Source organism: Clavelina lepadiformis, chromosome 9 (genome assembly GCF_947623445.1).
Source record: "Clavelina lepadiformis chromosome 9, kaClaLepa1.1, whole genome shotgun sequence".
Lineage (NCBI taxonomy): Eukaryota > Metazoa > Chordata > Ascidiacea > Aplousobranchia > Clavelinidae > Clavelina > Clavelina lepadiformis.
Window position 1 is genome coordinate 8,138,062 of NC_135248.1, and position 14,765 is coordinate 8,152,826.

The following is a 14,765-nucleotide window of genomic DNA, read 5'->3' on the forward strand; positions in this document are numbered from 1 at the left end:
ATTGGTTAACTGTTATACTTTTATTATTTACTTATTAGACTCTAATAAACATTTTGAGACCCGTTAGAACTTTTTGCAATGTGAATTGCACATTTGGCACCATATAGTTCACAAGGCACTTTTTAGGACCTATATAACTAATGCATAGTGCAAAGGTTTTAGTTAAGTTCTTTTAACGATAACAGACAAACCTTTTATTGGTTAACTGTTATATTTTTATTATTTACTTATTAGACTCTAATAAACATTTTGAGACCCGTTAGAACTTTTTGCAATGTGAATTGCACATTTGGCACCATATAGTTCACAAGGCACTTTTTAGGACCTATATAACTAAAGTATAGTGCAAATTTTTTAGTTAAGTTCTTTTAACGATAACAGACAAACCTTTTATTGGTTAACTGTTATACTTTTATTATTTACTTATTAGACTCTAATAAACATTTTGAGACCCGTTAGAACTTTTTGCAATGTGAATTGCACAATCTGCACCATATAGTTCACAAGGCACTTTTTAGGACCTATATAACTAATGTATAGTGCAAATTTTTTAGTTAAGTTCCTTTAACGATAACAGACAAATCTTTTATTGGTTAACTGTTATACTTTTATTATTTACTTATTAGACTGTAATAAACATTTTGAGACCCGTTAGAACTTTTTGCAATGTGAATTGCACATTTGGCACCATATAGTTCACAAGGCACTTTTTAGGACCTATATAACTAATGTATAGTGCAAATTTTTTAGTTAAGTTCCTTTAACGATAACAGACAAACCTTTTATTGGTTAACTGTTATACTTTTATTATTTACTTATTAGACTCTAATAAACATTTTGAGACACGTTAGAACTTTTTGCAATGTGAATTGCACATTTGGCACCATATAGTTCACAAGGCACTTTTTAGGACCTATATAACTAATGCATAGTGCAAATGTTTTAGTTAAGTTCTTTTAACGATAACAGACAAACCTTTTATTGGTTAACTGTTATACTTTTATTATTTACTTATTAGACTCTAATAAACATTTTGAGACCCGTTAGAACTTTTTGCAATGTGAATTGCACATTTGGCACCATATAGTTCACAAGGCACTTTTTAGGACCTATATAACTAATGTATAGTGCAAATTTTTTAGTTAAGTTCTTTTAACGATAACAGACAAACCTTTTATTGGTTAACTGTTATACTTTTATTATTTACTTATTAGACTCTAATAAACATTTTGAGACCCGTTAGAACTTTTTGCAATGTGAATTGCACATTTGGCACCATATAGTTCACAAGGCACTTTTTAGGACCTATATAACTAATGTATAGTGCAAATTTTTTAGTTAAGTTCCTTTAACGATAACAGACAAACCTTTTATTGGTTAACTGTTATACTTTTATTATTTACTTATTAGACTCTAATAAACATTTTGAGACCCGTTAGAACTTTTTGCAATGTGAATTGCACATTTGGCACCATATAGTTCACAAGGCACTTTTTAGGACCTATATAACTAATGCATAGTGCAAATGTTTTAGTTAAGTTCTTTTAACGATAACAGACAAACCTTTTATTGGTTAACTGTTATACTTTTATTATTTACTTATTAGACTCTATTAAACATTTTGAGACCCGTTAGAACTTTTTGCAATGTGAATTGCACATTTGGCACCATATAGTTCACAAGGCACTTTTTAGGACCGATATAACTAATGTATAGTGCAAATTTTTTAGTTAAGTTCCTTTAACGATAACAGACAAACCTTTTATTGGTTAACTGTTATACTTTTATTATTTACTTATTAGACTCTAATAAACATTTTGAGACCCGTTAGAACTTTTTGCAATGTGAATTGCACATTTGGCACCATATAGTTCACAAGGCACTTTTTAGGACCTATATAACTAATGCATAGTGCAAATGTTTTAGTTAAGTTCTTTTAACGATAACAGACAAACCTTTTACTGGTTAACTGTTATACTTTTATTATTTACTTATTAGACTCTAATAAACATTTTGAGACCCGTTAGAACTTTTTGCAATGTGAATTGCACATTTGGCACCATATAGTTCACAAGGCACTTTTTAGGACCTATATAACTAATGTATAGTGCAAATTTTTTAGTTAAGTTCCTTTAACGATAACAGACAAACCTTTTATTGGTTAACTGTTATACTTTTATTATTTACTAATTAGACTCTAATAAACATTTTGAGACCCGTTAGAACTTTTTGCAATGTGAATTGCACATTTGGCACCATATAGTTCACAAGGCACTTTTTAGGACCTATATAACTAATGTATAGTGCAAATTTTTTAGTTAAGTTCCTTTAACGATAACAGACAAACCTTTTATTGGTTAACTGTTATACTTTTATTATTTACTTATTAGACTCTAATAAACATTTTTAGACCCGTTAGAGCTTTTTGCAATGTGAATTGCACATTTGGCACCATATAGTTCACAAGGCACTTTTTAGGACCTATATAACTAATGCATAGTGCAAATGTTTTAGTTAAATTCTTTTAACGATAACAGACAAACCTTTTATTGGTTAACTGTTATACCTTTATTATTTACTTATTAGACTCTAATAAACATTTTGAGACCCGTTAGAACTTTTTGCAATGTGAATTGCACATTTGGCACCATATAGTTTACAAGGCACTTTTTAGGACCTATATAACTAATGTATAGTGCAAATTTTTTAGTTAAGTTCCTTTAACGATAACAGACAAACCTTTTATTGGTTAACTGTTATACTTTTATTATTTACTTATTAGACTCTAATAAACATTTTGAGACCCGTTAGAACTTTTTGCAATGTGAATTGCACATTTGGCACCATATAGTTCACAAGGCACTTTTTAGGACCTATATAACTAATGCATAGTGCAAATGTTGTAGTTAAGTTCTTTTAACGATAACAGACAAACCTTTTATTGGTTAACTGTTATACTTTTATTATTTACTTATTAGACTCTAATAAACATTTTGAGACCCGTTAGAACTTTTTGCAATGTGAATTGCACATTTGGCACAATATAGTTCACAAGGCACTTTTTAGGACCTATATAACTAATGTATAGTGCAAATTTTTTAGTTAAGTTCCTTTAACGATAACAGACAAACCTTTTATTGGTTAACTGTTATACTTTTATTATTTACTTATTAGACTCTAATAAACATTTTGAGACCCGTTAGAACTTTTTGCAATGTGAATTGCACATTTGGCACCATATAGTTCACAAGGCACTTTTTAGGACCTATATAACTAATGTATAGTGCAAATTTTTTAGTTACGTTCTTTTAACGATAACAGACAAACCTTTTATTGGTTAACTGTTATACTTTTATTATTTACTTATTAGACTCTAATAAACATTTTGAGACCCGTTAGAACTTTTTGCAATGTGAATTGCACATTTGGCACCATATAGTTCACAAGGCACTTTTTAGGACCTATATAACTAATGTATAGTGCAAATTTTTTAGTTAAGTTCCTTCAACGATAACAGACAAACCTTTTATTGGTTAACTGTTATACTTTTATTATTTACTTATTAGACTCTAATAAACATTTTGAGACACGTTAGAACTTTTTGCAATGTGAATTGCACATTTGGCACCATATATTTCACAAGGCACTTTTTAGGACCTATATAACTAATGCATAATGCAAATGTTTTAGTTAAGTTCTTTTAACGATAACAGACAAACCTTTTATTGGTTAACTGTTATACTTTTATTATTTACTTATTAGACTCTAATAAACATTTTGAGACCCGTTAGAACTTTTTGCAATGTGAATTGCACATTTGGCACCATATAGATCACAAGGCACTTTTTAGGACCTATATAACTAATGTATAGTGCAAATTTTTTAGTTAAGTTCTTTTAACGATAACAGACAAACCTTTTATTAGTTAACTGTTATACTTTTATTATTTACTTATTAGACTCTAATAAACATTTTGAGACCCGTTAGAACTTTTTGCAATGTGAATTGCACATTTGGCACCATATAGTTCACAAGGCACTTTTTAGGACCTATATAACTAATGTATAGTGCAAATGTTTTAGTTAAATTCTTTTAACGATAACAGGCAAACCTTTTATTGGTTAACTGTTATACTTTTATTATTTACTTATTAGACTCTAATAAACATTTTGAGACCCGTTAGAACTTTTTGCAATGTGAATTGCACATTTGGCACCAAATAGATCACAAGGCACTTTTTAGGACCTATATAACTAATGTATAGTGCAAATTTTTTAGTTAAGTTCTTTTAACGATAACAGACAAACCTTTTATTAGTTAACTGTTATACTTTTATTATTTACTTATTAGACTCTAATAAACATTTTGAGACCCGTTAGAACTTTTTGCAATGTGAATTGCACATTTGGCACCAAATAGATCACAAGGCACTTTTTAGGACCTATATAACTAATGTATAGTGCAAATTTTTTAGTTAAGTTCTTTTAACGATAACAGACAAACCTTTTATTAGTTAACTGTTATACTTTTATTATTTACTTATTAGACTCTAATAAACATTTTGAGACCCGTTAGAACTTTTTGCAATGTGAATTGCACATTTGGCACCATATAGTTCACAAGGCACTTTTTAGGACCTATATAACTAATGTATAGTGCAAATGTTTTAGTTAAATTCTTTTAACGATAACAGACAAACCTTTTATTGGTTAACTGTTATACTTTTATTATTTACTTATTAGACTCTAATAAACATTTTGAGACCCGTTAGAACTTTTTGCAATGTGAATTGCACATTTGGCACCATATAGTTTACAAGGCACTTTTTAGGACCTATATAACTAATGTATAGTGCAAATTTTTTAGTTAAGTTCCTTTAACGATAACAGACAAACCTTTTATTGGTTAACTGTTATACTTTTATTATTTACTTATTAGACTCTAATAAACATTTTGAGACCCGTTAGAACTTTTTGCAATGTGAATTGCACATTTGGCACCATATAGTTCACAAGGCACTTTTTAGGACCTATATAACTAATGCATAGTGCAAATGTTTTAGTTAAGTTCTTTTAACGATAACAGACAAACCTTTTATTGGTTAACTGTTATACTTTTATTATTTACTTATTAGACTCTAATAAACATTTTGAGATCCGTTAGAACTTTTTGCAATGTGAATTGCACATTTGGCACCATATAGTTCACAAGGCACTTTTTAGGACCTATATAACTAATGTATAGTGCAAATTTTTTAGTTAAGTTCCTTTAACGATAACAGACGAACCTTTTATTGGTTAACTGTTATACTTTTATTATTTACTTATTAGACTCTAATAAACATTTTGAGACCCGTTAGAACTTTTTGCAATGTGAATTGCACATTTGGCACCATATAGTTCACAAGGCACTTTTTAGGACCTATATAACTAATGTATAGTGCAAATTTTTTAGTTAAATTCCTTTAACGATAACAGACAAACCTTTTATTGGTTAACTGTTATACTTTTATTATTTACTTATTAGACTCTAATAAACATTTTGAGACCCGTTAGAACTTTTTGCAATGTGAATTGCACATTTGGCACCATATAGTTCACAAGGCACTTTTTAGGACCTATATAACTAATGTATAGTGCAAATTTTTTAGTTAAGTTCCTTTAACGATAACAGACAAACCTTTTATTGGTTAACTGTTATACTTTTATTATTTACTTATTAGACTCTAATAAACATTTTGAGACACGTTAGAACTTTTTGCAATGTGAATTGCACATTTGGCACAATATAGTTCACAAGGCATTTTTTAGGACCTATATAACTAATGCATAGTGCAAATGTTTTAGTTAAGTTCTTTTAACGATAACAGACAAACCTTTTATTGGTTAACTGTTATACTTTTATTATTTACTTATTAGACTCTAATAAACATTTTGAGACCCGTTAGAACTTTTTGCAATGTGAATTGCACATTTGGCACCATATAGTTCACAAGGCACTTTTTAGGACCTATATAACTAATGTATAGTGCAAATTTTTTAGTTAAGTTCCTTTAACGATAACAGACGAACCTTTTATTGGTTAACTGTTATACTTTTATTATTTACTTATTAGACTCTAATAAACATTTTGAGACCCGTTAGAACTTTTTGCAATGTGAATTGCACATTTGGCACCATATAGTTCACAAGGCACTTTTTAGGACCTATATAACTAATGTATAGTGCAAATTTTTTAGTTAAGTTCCTTTAACGATAACAGACAAACCTTTTATTGGTTAACTGTTATACTTTTATTATTTACTTATTAGACTCTAATAAACATTTTGAGACCCGTTAGAACTTTTTGCAATGTGAATTGCACATTTGGCACCATATAGTTCACAAGGCACTTTTTAGGACCTATATAACTAATGCATAGTGCAAATGTTTTAGTTAAGTTCTTTTAACGATAACAGACAAACCTTTTATTGGTTAACTGTTATACTTTTATTATTTACTTATTAGACTCTAATAAACATTTTGAGACCCGTTAGAACTTTTTGCAATGTGAATTGCACATTTGGCACCATATAGTTCACAAGGCACTTTTTAGGACCTATATAACTAATGTATAGTGCAAATTTTTTAGTTAAGTTCCTTTAACGATAACAGACGAACCTTTTATTGGTTAACTGTTATACTTTTATTATTTACTTATTAGACTCTAATAAACATTTTGAGACCCGTTAGAACTTTTTGCAATGTGAATTGCACATTTGGCACCATATAGTTCACAAGGCACTTTTTAGGACCTATATAACTAATGTATAGTGCAAATTTTTTAGTTAAATTCCTTTAACGATAACAGACAAACCTTTTATTGGTTAACTGTTATACTTTTATTATTTACTTATTAGACTCTAATAAACATTTTGAGACCCGTTAGAACTTTTTGCAATGTGAATTGCACATTTGGCACCATATAGTTCACAAGGCACTTTTTAGGACCTATATAACTAATGTATAGTGCAAATTTTTTAGTTAAGTTCCTTTAACGATAACAGACAAACCTTTTATTGGTTAACTGTTATACTTTTATTATTTACTTATTAGACTCTAATAAACATTTTGAGACACGTTAGAACTTTTTGCAATGTGAATTGCACATTTGGCACCATATAGTTCACAAGGCACTTTTTAGGACCTATATAACTAATGCATAGTGCAAATGTTTTAGTTAAGTTCTTTTAACGATAACAGACAAACCTTTTATTGGTTAACTGTTATACTTTTATTATTTACTTATTAGACTCTAATAAACATTTTGAGACCCGTTAGAACTTTTTGCAATGTGAATTGCACATTTGGCACCAAATAGATCACAAGGCACTTTTTAGGACCTATATAACTAATGTATAGTGCAAATTTTTTAGTTAAGTTCTTTTAACGATAACAGACAAACCTTTTATTGGTTAACTGTTATACTTTTATTATTTACTTATTAGACTCTAATAAACATTTTGAGACCCGTTAGAACTTTTTGCAATGTGAATTGCACATTTGGCACCATATAGTTCACAAGGCACTTTTTAGGACCTATATAACTAATGCATAGTGCAAATGTTTTAGTTAAATTCTTTTAACGATAACAGACAAACCTTTTATTGGTTAACTGTTATACTTTTATTATTTACTTATTAGACTCTAATAAACATTTTGAGACCCGTTAGAACTTTTTGCAATGTGAATTGCACATTTGGCACCATATAGTTTACAAGGCACTTTTTAGGACCTATATAACTAATGTATAGTGCAAATTTTTTAGTTAAGTTCCTTTAACGATAACAGACAAACCTTTTATTGGTTAACTGTTATACTTTTATTATTTACTTATTAGACTCTAATAAACATTTTGAGACCCGTTAGAACTTTTTGCAATGTGAATTGCACATTTGGCACCATATAGTTCACAAGGCACTTTTTAGGACCTATATAACTAATGTATAGTGCAAATGTTTTAGTTAAGTTCCTTTAACGATAACAGACAAACCTTTTATTGGTTAACTGTTATACTTTTATTATTTACTTATTAGACTCTAATAAACATTTTGAGACCCGTTAGAACTTTTTGCAATGTGAATTGCACATTTGGCACCATATAGTTCACAAGGCACTTTTTAGGACCTATATAACTAATGCATAGTGCAAATGTTTTAGTTAAGTTCTTTTAACGATAACAGACAAACCTTTTATTGGTTTACTGTTATACTTTTATTATTTACTTATTAGACTCTAATAAACATTTTGAGACCCGTTAGAACTTTTTGCAATGTGAATTGCACATTTGGCACCATATAGTTCACAAGGCACTTTTTAGGACCTATATAACTAATGTATAGTGCAAATTTTTTAGTTAAGTTCCTTTAACGATAACAGACAAACCTTTTATTGGATAACTGTTATACTTTTATTATTTACTTATTAGACTCTAATAAACATTTTGAGACCCATTAGAGCTTTTTGCAATGTGAATTGCACATTTGGCACCATATAGTTCACAAGGCACTTTTTAGGACCTATATAACTAATGCATAGTGCAATTGTTTTAGTTAAATTCTTTTAACGATAACAGACAAACCTTTTATTGGTTAACTGTTATACTTTTATTATTTACTTATTAGACTCTAATAAACATTTTGAGACCCGTTAGAACTTTTTGCACTGTGAATTGCACATTTGGCACCATATAGTTTACAAGGCACTTTTTAGGACCTATATAACTAATGTATAGTGCAAATTTTTTAGTTAAGTTCCTTTAACGATAACAGACAAACCTTTTATTGGTTAACTGTTATACTTTTATTATTTACTTATTAGACTCTAATAAACATTTTGAGACCCGTTAGAACTTTTTGCAATGTGAATTGCACATTTGGCACCATATAGTTCACAAGGCACTTTTTAGGACCTATATAACTAATGCATAGTGCAAATGTTTTAGTTAAGTTCTTTTAACGATAACAGACAAACCTTTTATTGGTTAACTGTTATACTTTTATTATTTACTTATTAGACTCTAATAAACATTTTGAGACCCGTTAGAACTTTTTGCAATGTGAATTGCACATTTGGCACCATATAGTTCACAAGGCACTTTTTAGGACCTATATAACTAATGCATAGTGCAAATGTTGTAGTTAAGTTCTTTTAACGATAACAGACAAACCTTTTATTGGTTAACTGTTATACTTTTATTATTTACTTATTAGACTCTAATAAACATTTTGAGACCCGTTAGAACTTTTTGCAATGTGAATTGCACATTTGGCACCATATAGTTCACAAGGCACTTTTTAGGACCTATATAACTAATGTATAGTGCAAATTTTTTAGTTAAGTTCCTTTAACGATAACAGACAAACCTTTTATTGGTTAACTGTTATACTTTTATTATTTACTTATTAGACTCTAATAAACATTTTGAGACCCGTTAGAACTTTTTGCAATGTGAATTGCACATTTGGCACCATATAGTTCACAAGGCACTTTTTAGGACCTATATAACTAATGTATAGTGCTAATTTTCTAGTTACGTTCTTTTAACGATAACAGACAAACCTTTTATTGGTTAACTGTTATACTTTTATTATTTACTTATTAGACTCTAATAAACATTTTGAGACCTGTTAGAACTTTTTGCAATGTGAATTGCACATTTGGCACCATATAGTTCACAAGGCACTTTTTAGGACCTATATAACTAAAGTATAGTGCAAATTTTTTAGTTAAGTTCTTTTAACGATAACAGACAAACCTTTTATTGGTTAACTGTTATACTTTTATTATTTACTTATTAGACTCTAATAAACATTTTGAGACCCGTTAGAACTTTTTGCAATGTGAATTGCACATTTGGCACCATATAGTTCACAAGGCACTTTTTAGGACCTATATAACTAATGTATAGTGCAAATTTTTTAGTTAAGTTCCTTTAACGATAACAGACAAATCTTTTATTGGTTAACTGTTATACTTTTATTATTTACTTATTAGACTCTAATAAACATTTTGAGACCCGTTAGAACTTTTTGCAATGTGAATTGCACATTTGGCACCATATAGTTCACAAGGCACTTTTTAGGACCTATATAACTAATGTATAGTGCAAATTTTTTAGTTAAGTTCCTTCAACGATAACAGACAAACCTTTTATTGGTTAACTGTTATACTTTTATTATTTACTTATTAGACTCTAATAAACATTTTGAGACACGTTAGAACTTTTTGCAATGTGAATTGCACATTTGGCACCATATAGTTCACAAGGCACTTTTTAGGACCTATATAACTAATGCATAATGCAAATGTTTTAGTTAAGTTCTTTTAACGATAACAGACAAACCTTTTATTGGTTAACTGTTATACTTTTATTATTTACTTATTAGACTCTAATAAACATTTTGAGACCCGTTAGAACTTTTTGCAATGTGAATTGCACATTTGGCACCAAATAGATCACAAGGCACTTTTTAGGACCTATATAACTAATGTATAGTGCAAATTTTTTAGTTAAGTTCTTTTAACGATAACAGACAAACCTTTTATTAGTTAACTGTTATACTTTTATTATTTACTTATTAGACTCTAATAAACATTTTGAGACCCGTTAGAGCTTTTTGCAATGTGAATTGCACATTTGGCACCATATAGTTCACAAGGCACTTTTTAGGACCTATATAACTAATGTATAGTGCAAATGTTTTAGTTAAATTCTTTTAACGATAACAGACAAACCTTTTATTGGTTAACTGTTATACTTTTATTATTTACTTATTAGACTCTAATAAACATTTTGAGACCCGTTAGAACTTTTTGCAATGTGAATTGCACATTTGGCACCAAATAGATCACAAGGCACTTTTTAGGACCTATATAACTAATGTATAGTGCTAATTTTCTAGTTACGTTCTTTTAACGATAACAGACAAACCTTTTATTGGTTAACTGTTAAACTTTTATTATTTACTTATTAGACTCTAATAAACATTTTGAGACCTGTTAGAACTTTTTGCAATGTGAATTGCACATTTGGCACCATATAGTTCACAAGGCACTTTTTAGGACCTATATAACTAAAGTATAGTGCAAATTTTTTAGTTAAGTTCTTTTAACGATAACAGACAAACCTTTTATTGGTTAACTGTTATACTTTTATTATTTACTTATTAGACTCTAATAAACATTTTGAGACCCGTTAGAACTTTTTGCAATGTGAATTGCACATTTGGCACCATATAGTTCACAAGGCACTTTTTAGGACCTATATAACTAATGTATAGTGCAAATTTTTTAGTTAAGTTCCTTTAACGATAACAGACAAATCTTTTATTGGTTAACTGTTATACTTTTATTATTTACTTATTAGACTCTAATAAACATTTTGAGACCCGTTAGAACTTTTTGCAATGTGAATTGCACATTTGGCACCATATAGTTCACAAGGCACTTTTTAGGACCTATATAACTAATGTATAGTGCAAATTTTTTAGTTAAGTTCCTTCAACGATAACAGACAAACCTTTTATTGGTTAACTGTTATACTTTTATTATTTACTTATTAGACTCTAATAAACATTTTGAGACACGTTAGAACTTTTTGCAATGTGAATTGCACATTTGGCACCATATAGTTCACAAGGCACTTTTTAGGACCTATATAACTAATGCATAATGCAAATGTTTTAGTTAAGTTCTTTTAACGATAACAGACAAACCTTTTATTGGTTAACTGTTATACTTTTATTATTTACTTATTAGACTCTAATAAACATTTTGAGACCCGTTAGAACTTTTTGCAATGTGAATTGCACATTTGGCACCAAATAGATCACAAGGCACTTTTTAGGACCTATATAACTAATGTATAGTGCAAATTTTTTAGTTAAGTTCTTTTAACGATAACAGACAAACCTTTTATTAGTTAACTGTTATACTTTTATTATTTACTTATTAGACTCTAATAAACATTTTGAGACCCGTTAGAGCTTTTTGCAATGTGAATTGCACATTTGGCACCATATAGTTCACAAGGCACTTTTTAGGACCTATATAACTAATGTATAGTGCAAATGTTTTAGTTAAATTCTTTTAACGATAACAGACAAACCTTTTATTGGTTAACTGTTATACTTTTATTATTTACTTATTAGACTCTAATAAACATTTTGAGACCCGTTAGAACTTTTTGCAATGTGAATTGCACATTTGGCACCAAATAGATCACAAGGCACTTTTTAGGACCTATATAACTAATGTATAGTGCAAATTTTTTAGTTAAGTTCTTTTAACGATAACAGACAAACCTTTTATTAGTTAACTGTTATACTTTTATTATTTACTTATTAGACTCTAATAAACATTTTGAGACCCGTTAGAACTTTTTGCAATGTGAATTGCACATTTGGCACCATATAGTTCACAAGGCACTTTTTAGGACCTATATAACTAATGTATAGTGCAAATGTTTTAGTTAAATTCTTTTAACGATAACAGACAAACCTTTTATTGGTTAACTGTTATACTTTTATTATTTACTTATTAGACTCTAATAAACATTTTGAGACCCGTTAGAACTTTTTGCAATGTGAATTGCACATTTGGCACCATATAGTTCACAAGGCACTTTTTAGGACCTATATAACTAATGTATAGTGCAAATTTTTTAGTTAAGTTCCTTTAACGATAACAGACAAACCTTTTATTGGTTAACTGTTATACTTTTATTATTTACTTATTAGACTCTAATAAACATTTTGAGACCCGTTAGAACTTTTTGCAATGTGAATTGCACATTTGGCACCATATAGTTCACAAGGCACTTTTTAGGACCTATATAACTAATGCATAGTGCAAATGTTTTAGTTAAGTTCTTTTAACGATAACAGACAAACCTTTTATTGGTTAACTGTTATACTTTTATTATTTACTTATTAGACTCTAATAAACATTTTGAGACCCGTTAGAACTTTTTGCAATGTGAATTGCACATTTGGCACCATATAGTTCACAAGGCACTTTTTAGGACCTATATAACTAATGTATAGTGCAAATTTTTTAGTTAAGTTCCTTTAACGATAACAGACGAACCTTTTATTGGTTAACTGTTATACTTTTATTATTTACTTATTAGACTCTAATAAACATTTTGAGACCCGTTAGAACTTTTTGCAATGTGAATTGCACATTTGGCACCATATAGTTCACAAGGCACTTTTTAGGACCTATATAACTAATGTATAGTGCAAATTTTTTAGTTAAATTCCTTTAACGATAACACACAAACCTTTTATTGGTTAACTGTTATACTTTTATTATTTACTTATTAGACTCTAATAAACATTTTGAGACCCGTTAGAACTTTTTGCAATGTGAATTGCACATTTGGCACCATATAGTTCACAAGGCACTTTTTAGGACCTATATAACTAATGTATAGTGCAAATTTTTTAGTTAAGTTCCTTTAACGATAACAGACAAACCTTTTATTGGTTAACTGTTATACTTTTATTATTTACTTATTAGACTCTAATAAACATTTTGAGACACGTTAGAACTTTTTGCAATGTGAATTGCACATTTGGCACCATATAGTTCACAAGGCACTTTTTAGGACCTATATAACTAATGCATAGTGCAAATGTTTTAGTTAAGTTCTTTTAACGATAACAGACAAACCTTTTATTGGTTAACTGTTATACTTTTATTATTTACTTATTAGACTCTAATAAACATTTTGAGACCCGTTAGAACTTTTTGCAATGTGAATTGCACATTTGGCACCAAATAGATCACAAGGCACTTTTTAGGACCTATATAACTAATGTATAGTGCAAATTTTTTAGTTAAGTTCTTTTAACGATAACAGACAAACCTTTTATTAGTTAACTGTTATACTTTTATTATTTACTTATTACACTCTAATAAACATTTTGAGACCCGTTAGAACTTTTTGCAATGTGAATTGCACATTTGGCACCATATAGTTCACAAGGCACTTTTTAGGACCTATATAACTAATGCATAGTGCAAAGGTTTTAGTTAAATTCTTTTAACGATAACAGACAAACCTTTTATTGGTTAACTGTTATACTTTTATTATTTACTTATTAGACTCTAATAAACATTTTGAGACCCGTTAGAACTTTTTGCAATGTGAATTGCACATTTGGCACCATATAGTTTACAAGGCACTTTTTAGGACCTATATAACTAATGTATAGTGCAAATTTTTTAGTTAAGTTCCTTTAACGATAACAGACAAACCTTTTATTGGTTAACTGTTATACTTTTATTATTTACTTATTAGACTCTAATAAACATTTTGAGACCCGTTAGAACTTTTTGCAATGTGAATTGCACATTTGGCACCATATAGTTCACAAGGCACTTTTTAGGACCTATATAACTAATGTATAGTGCAAATGTTTTAGTTAAGTTCCTTTAACGATAACAGACAAACCTTTTATTGGTTAACTGTTATACTTTTATTATTTACTTATTAGACTCTAATAAACATTTTGAGACCCGTTAGAACTTTTTGCAATGTGAATTGCACATTTGGCACCATATAGTTCACAAGGCACTTTTTAGGACCTATATAACTAATGCATAGTGCAAATGTTTTAGTTAAGTTCTTTTAACGATAACAGACAAACCTTTTATTGGTTTACTGTTATACTTTTATTATTTACTTATTAGACTCTAATAAACATTTTGAGACCCGTT